Source organism: Sus scrofa, chromosome 6 (genome assembly GCF_054392235.1).
Source record: "Sus scrofa isolate SSC_HxYL_T2T_F1_AM1 chromosome 6, Sscrofa_HxYL_maternal_Yorkshire_Landrace_v2.0, whole genome shotgun sequence".
NCBI classification, from domain to species: domain Eukaryota; kingdom Metazoa; phylum Chordata; class Mammalia; order Artiodactyla; family Suidae; genus Sus; species Sus scrofa.
Window position 1 is genome coordinate 95,418,531 of NC_139388.1, and position 7,417 is coordinate 95,425,947.

Here is a 7,417-nt window from a genome sequence, read left to right on the forward strand (position 1 = left end):
TTTCCCTTGAACTCCCCTGTCTGATGAATTATTCACTCCTTCCTCTGGAGTACCCAAATCATAGCCTGCCTTGTGATTATCTACTCATGTGGGGGTCTCTCTTCCCCACTTGACTGTGAGCTCCTTGAGGGCAGGAGCTGAGTGGCACTTGTCCCTGTACCCCAACGCCATCCCGGGACATGTCCAGGAGATGCAATGTAATACAAAAGTTAAGAGAGTGGGCTCTGGAATGAACCAGCCTTGAGTTTGAATCCCAACTCAGCCTCTTGGAGAAGTTGTTTCAACTCTTTAAGCCTCGGTTGGCCCTCATGTGAAGTGGAAAGAATAATAATAATCACTATGTCATAGATTGCCAAGAGTAATAAGTGATATAATAAAAATTGAGAGGTCAGCCCAGAACCAGATACATTAATTACCTTTGTTATTACCCCATAAGCGTCTACGCTGTCCATTCTTTGTTGAAAAGTCACAACGACTCCCAAACAGTCCTTCTGCCTAGAAATCTCACAGCAAGTGGTTACAATTTTTTTTTTTTTAATTTTATTTTTTTATTTTCCCACTGTACAGCAAGGGGGTCAGGTTATCCTTACATGTATACATTACAATTACAGTTTTTCCCCCACCATTTCTTCTGTTGCAACATGAGTATCTAGACATAGTTCTCAATGCTATTCAGCGGGATCTCCTTGTAAATCTATTCTAGGTTGTGACTGATAAGCCCAAGCTCCCGATCCCTCCCACTCCCTCCCCCTCCCATCAGGCAACCACAAGTCTCTTCTCCAAGTCCATGATTTTCTTTTCTGAGGAGATGTTCATTTGTGCTGGATATTAGATTCCAGTTATAAGTGATATCATATGGTATTTGTCTTTGTCTTTCTGGCTCATTTCACTCAGTATGAGATTCTCTAGTTCCATCCATGTTGCTGCAAATGGCATGATGTCATCCTTTTTTATGGCTGAGTAGTATTCCATCGTGTATATATACCACATCTTCCGAATCCAATCCTCTGTCGATGGACATTTGGATTGTTTCCATGTCCTGGCTATTGTGAATAGTGCTGCAATGAACATGCGGGTGCATGTGTCTCTTTTAAGTAGAGCTTTGTCCGGATAGATGCCCAGGAGTGGGATTGCAGGGTCATATGGAAGGTCTATGTATAGATTTCTAAGGTATCTCCAAACTGTTCTCCATAGTGGCTGTACCAGTTTACATTCCCACCAACAGTGCAGGAGGGTTCCCTTTTCTCCACAGCCCCTCCAGCACTTGTTATTTGTGGATTTATTAATGATAGCCATTCTGACTGGTGTGAGGTGGTATCTCATGGTAGTTTTGATTTGCATTTCTCTTATAATCAGCGATGTGGAGCATTTTTTCATGTGTTTGTTGGCCATCTGTATATCTTCCTTGGAGAAATGTCTATTCAGGTCTTTTGCCCATTTTTCCATTGATTGATTGGTTTTTTTGCTGTTGAGTTGTATAAGTTGTTTATATATTCTAGAGATTAAGCCCTTGTCGGTTGCATCATTTGAAACTATTTTCTCCCATTCTGTAAGTTGTCTTTTTGTTTTCTTTTGGGTTTCCTTTGCTGTGCAAAAGCTTTTCAGTTTGATGAGGTCCCATGGGTTTATTTTTTTTTATTTTACTTTTTGACTTTTCTAGGGCCGATCCCACAGCATATGGAGGTTCCCAGACTAGGGGTCAAATCAGAGCTGTAGCTGCCAGTCTACGCCACAGCCACAGCAACGTGGGATCCGAGCCATGTCTGAGACCTACACCACAGCTCACGGCAACGCAGTACCCTTAACCCACTGAGCAAGCCCAGGGATCGAACCCGCAACCTCATGGTTCCTAGTTGGATTTGTTAACCACTGCGCCACAACGGGAACTCCCACAAGTGGGTACAATTAAGTGGGATGAGTTCCATGACAGAGCAGGGGTGCTCTGGGAGCCCAGAGAGGCTCACTTCAGTGGCTGTGTGTTCTGGCGGTTGTGTTCACGAGCTCTGGTGTCAGAAAACGCCAGGTTCAAGTCCTGACTCGGACAATACCTAGCCGGGTGAACTTAGGGAAGTTCATGAAAAACTCAGCCACTCTGAAAGGTAATGAAAATTTAATTGCATTATTCTATGTTTTAATTTAATTTAATTTTAATTTAATTCAAGACAAAAAAAGAAAAGAAAAGCTTAGTGATTCCAGATCAGAGTGTACGAAAGGGCAGTGGCAGAAGACCTAGAAGGGAAGACAAGGCACAGACTTGGGACAGACCTGAAACATCATGCTAAGTGGTTCCTGGCACACACCTCCAGGGACAAGAATCCCTCATCTAGGATGTGCCTGTCACATACCTAGGGGCTCGATAAATATTTGTAGAAAAAAACAAATAGATGCATTAGTGGCCCTGGCCCACAATGCTTTTTCTCTGCTGGAATTCCAATTCTGCATGAACCAGTTGCAAGGCCTTGCGCAAGTCACATAACCTCTCCAGGCCTCAATTCTTCATCCGAAATTGGAAAGGGGCTGGGCAGAGTCTGCATGCCCTCCCAGGGAGCTTCCCTGAGGGCCACACGAGAACGTGGCACGTTAGGCTTCCAGGTTCTTGGTTGCCGTTACCCTCTGACCATAGCCCTTTTGAAAACAAATGATCTGCTCCATCACAAACATCTTTGTACCAAACCCTGTTCTAGAAGCGTCTCATACATGATCTCATTTGGTCTTTGGAACCCCACCTTTAAAGAACTTTATTATCCGATTTTACAGATAACAAGTTCAAAGAGATGATGTGATGGGCCAAGCGTGTGTTAAGTCACACGGCGGGTCAAAGTCAGATCCAGGCCCCAAACCACTTTTCTCGCTCCAAAAGCTTCCCACCATGTTGCAGATTTTTTTTCTTTTCTTTTTATGGCCACACCCAAGGCACATGAAAGTTCCCAGGCTGGGAGTCAAATCAGAGCTGCAGATACTGCCACAGCCACAGTCACAGCAACACCAGATCTGGGCCACATCTGTGACCTATCCACTTAACCCTCTGAATGAGATCAGGGATTGAACCCACATCCTCACGGATACCAGCCAGGTTCTTAACCTGCTGAACCACAATAGGAACTCCTAAAGGGATTGTTTTTTCTTTTTTTTTTTTTTTTTTTTTTTTTTTGCTTTTCAGGGCTGCCCCTGCAGCATATGAAAATCCCCAGGCTAGGGATCAAATTGCCGGCCTATGCCACAGCAGTGCAGGATCCTTAACCCACTGAGCGAGGCCAGGGATCGAACCCACATCCTCATGGTTACTAGTTGGGTTCATTACCACTAAGCCACCACAGGAACTCCAAGATTTTTTTTAAGCCAATAAAAGACTTTTTTTTTTTTTTTTTTTTTTTTTTGTCTTTTAGGGCTGCACCATCAGCACATGGAAGTTCCCAGGCTAGGGGTCAAACTGGAGCTGTAGCCACTGGCAGACATCAGAGCCACAGCAATGTGGGATCTGAGCCCCCTCTGCGACCTACACCACAGCTCATGGCAATGCCAGATCCTTAACCCAGTGAGCGAGGCCAGAGATCGAACCCACATCCTCATGAATGCTAGTCAGGTTCGCCAACCACTGAGGTAAGACAGGAACTCCTTGCTTTGTTTTGTTTTGCTTTTGTAAAAGCCATTTTTAAATGAAACATGACATTGGTGGAAACCCTGATTTATAAACCAATTAAAACCAGAGCTTCTCCTGTTGACGCGGGGCTGGAGAGCAGTACTTTTCTCCTTCCTCACTTTCCTCCTTGCCCCCTACTCATCTTCCCACCCACCCACTTCCCCCTGACCCCTGGGGCCCCAAGGACCCCTGGAGGCCCAAACCTCTGCATGTCACTTCCTCCCGTCCAAGCCCCACGCCAAGAAACTTGCATAAAAGTTAGACCCACCGATGGCCCTGACATCAGAAGGAAGAAGCCAGTGCCCCACAGCTCAGAGAATAAAAACATATTCCTTCTGATCCCTACCCAGTCTCCAGATAAGCCCAGCCTACCATGTCTTAATATTCCTCCTGCTAACACGTCTGAAGTTCCCTCAGACATCTGGTTCCAGCCTGCTCGTCTTTGAACTTGAGACATTCTGAGCATCCAGGAGTTGACTTCATGATTCGAGGAGACTTGAAAGGTGGTCCAGGTGGCGGTTGGCCAGCTCTCTTCTGCAGAAAATTGGGATGGGCTAGATGCCCTCCCTCAGGGCTCCTCTCCAGGGATGGCTGCTTGAATCAAAGAGTTGGGGATCATGGCAAATTCAGCTGCAGCCACTACAGGACCTGGTTAGCCGGCTGTCCTGGGAATGGGAGGTGGGGGCAGCTCGGCTACATCTCTATCAGAAGCTGTGTCCTTGGACACTTAATAATCAGCTCTGCTTGGCTCAGCACAATCAGAGCCTGGAATTGGATTCTATCCCAAGGCCCCGCGGCCTCAAAATCGTGTCTAAGACAGGCCGACTCCCCTACCTCTGGTGGAAGACAAACCACTGCAGTTCTAGCGCCTGTGAGCCCCACGGCTGCTGGGGTCCCAGTGTGACTCTGCCTCCCTTCCTGAAAAGACAGAGGTGCTGCAGGAGGGCCTGACCTCCCTCCTCTCAACCCCCCACATCCTCACCCTCATCTCAGAGGGAGAGAAGCTGCCTCCTCCCATCAAAGGGCAACCCTGACGTCAAATGGAAACTCACACTTCCTCAAAAATCATCACCCAGGGGTTTCCATCATGGCTCAGCGGGTTAAGAACCTGACTAGTATCCATGAGGACTCAGGTTCAATCCCTGGCTTCGCTCAGCGGGTTAAGGATCTGGCGTTGCCATGAGCTGTGTTGCAAGTCACAGACCCAGCTCAGATCCTGCATTAATGTGGCTGTGGCATACATAGTCTGGCAGCTGTAGCTCCAATTCGACCCCTAGCCTAGAACATCGATGTGCCGTGGGCGTGGCCCTAAAAAGACAAAAAAAAAAAAAGGAAATAATAACCTGACTAGTATCCATGAGGATGCAGGTTTGATCCCTGGATTCGTTCAGTGGGTTAAGGATCAGGCGTTGCCGTGAGCTGTGGTGGAGGTCACAGACACAGTTCCAATTTTGCACCAGTTGCAGCCCTAAAAAGGAAAAAAAAATAATAATAATAACCACCCAGAAACCTCTCCCTGGCCCTCTGGCAACACACAGGCTCAAAATCCACACCAACCCCACCCCCACTCCCACTCCCCACCAGGAACAACTGAGAGAAGAGTTTTCGAGTCTTTTTCCCAACTTCCTTAAATGAACAATATCAGAAAGCATCCCGAGCTGGAGAAATCATTCGGAGCTAGCTTTCCCAAGACCCAGACGTCAGCGCTGCATTTCTCACGATACCCCGTCAGAGCCACTGCAGGATCTAGGTTCCCTCGGTAGGGCCCTGATCCAGGGTTATCGTGGCAGAGGCGTCTCCCTTGGAGATGGATACCTGCCCCAAGAACAGGGGCTCCGGCCTCTTGATTACCTGCTGGCGGGGAGTCTCATGATTGCAATCATCTGAGTAGGGAGCCCTGCTCTCAACAGAACTGAGCAGAGATACGGGCCATAGAACCTGGACCGGGTAGAGTCTGGTCTTAGGTAGACAGTGGTGCTGGTGAGGTTGTTTCCCAACTGTCCACCTTCACCCCCACACTGCCCTCCTTCCACTGTATGTCCTGTTGCTTGAACATCTCCAGAATTCCCACTGTGCTAGCTGGTCCGCATTCTCCACCCTCCTAACACTCAGACGCTCTCCCTCTCTGCACCTCCTCTAGTTCCTGCCTTCCAACCTCCCAGACTCCCCCGACACACTCCTGGCCTCTGTAAGCCCAATTAAGTCAGCAAATCCACAGTCAATTAAAGACTGAGCGTTTAGTGTGGGTATATATCATTTGGAAGCAAATCGCATGAACGATACTAGGGAATTCTATTTTGGTGTGCTCTGATTGTGTAGGTACAACTTATCATTCACTGTGGCTTTTCTGTGGATAATGGATATTTATATCTCTTTTATAGAACTTGGAGGCCAACATAACTAGTATAAATGATACAGAAGGTTAAAGCCATAGTTCTCTTTTAGTGACATAGGGTAGTTAGGACTACAACCTCCTGCCATTCGCTCCTTAGACAGAAAGCCACCCCTAGGTAACACAGGACTCCAGGGTAGGAAGACAGTCTTCTCTGTTGCCATCTGCTCTATGATACGGTTTCCAGGAATACACCATGGGAGGGACTCCCATTCCTTTCAAACCTACTCCTCCAGTGATTTTTGTCAGTCTGGATCAAAAGTCTTAAAAATATGCCTTTTCTTTGATGCTGTAATTCTACCTCCACAAAGCTATTCAAAGGAAAATGTATGTGCAAGGATGTGTGTGGAGCACTGTTTAAAATAGCTACACATAAAAATGGAAAGAACCAAGATGCAATATATACACAAGATGCTATGCCAGTTATTTACCTAACGTCTCTCAGCCCAATCCACCCTTCCATATTCTGCTCTGCCGCTGGGGCCAGGACTTTCCACACTTCCCTTCCCAGACTCCAGGGCCAGCTGGCTTCCTGTTGGGTTCCAGCAATGGGAGGCACTCAAGGAAGATTGGAAGGCAGGGTGAGGGGAGAAGGGACTGAATTCCTGTTTCTTTCTTTCCTGCCGGCACCACTCCAACAGCAGCAGCAACTAGCTCCAGTCTCCCCTTTCATTCTGTGCCCTCAAATCCAGCCTCCTCAGATACCCACAAGGCACTCAGCAAATGAGGACACCCTTTCTTCTAAGGTCTGAGTGTCCCAGGACCCTTGCTCAGAGCTCCTAGGTTCTAATTTCTCACCATCATTTCCTTTGTTCCTCTAGCCCTTGGGGTGGTACCTGCTTCCTGTAGTTACTGCCTCTGATCTCTGCATTTCCTTATTCTATCAGCTTCCCAACACCCATGTAGCCAATTGCCTGTGTTAAATTCCCTCCATTTGAAATACCTTGTGGTGTCTAATTTCCTAACTGGATCCTGGCTAATAAAGATGCTTCTTCACACCCATCAGATGGGGCGGGGGGGGGGGGGGGGGGGGAGGAGGGTGGGTTCTTTTTAGGGCCACGCGTTCAGCATATGGAAGTTCCCAGGCCAGGGGTCCTATCAGAGCTTCAGCTGCCAGCCTATGCCACAGCTTGGGGCAACACCAGGTCCTTAAACCACAAAGCGAGGCCAGGGATCAAACCATCATCTCATGGACACTATATCAGACTCTTAACCCACTGAGCCACAACAGGAACTCCGGGGAAAAAATTATAAATGTAACAGTACCAAGGTTAGTTAGGATTTAAAGTAACAGGAAATTTTATACGTTGCTGATAGTATTGTAAATTTTTATAACCATTTTAGAGAGCAATTTGGCAGGCAATATCTAGTAAAGTTAAAGATAT

The 7,417-nt window shown here is 47.1% G+C and overlaps 1 long non-coding RNA gene across 1 annotated transcript; it reads right to left on the reverse strand.

Moving 5' to 3' along the window:
• Positions 1 to 523: 523 nt before the first annotated feature.
• On the reverse strand, positions 524 to 5,664 carry LOC146402665 (uncharacterized). Its single transcript, XR_014805133.1, has 4 exons — positions 5,492 to 5,664; positions 4,984 to 5,108; positions 4,013 to 4,231; positions 524 to 2,092 (listed from the first exon to the last, which is right to left on the reverse strand). It is a non-coding gene; the product is annotated as an uncharacterized LOC146402665 (long non-coding RNA).
• Positions 5,665 to 7,417: the final 1,753 nt, after the last annotated feature.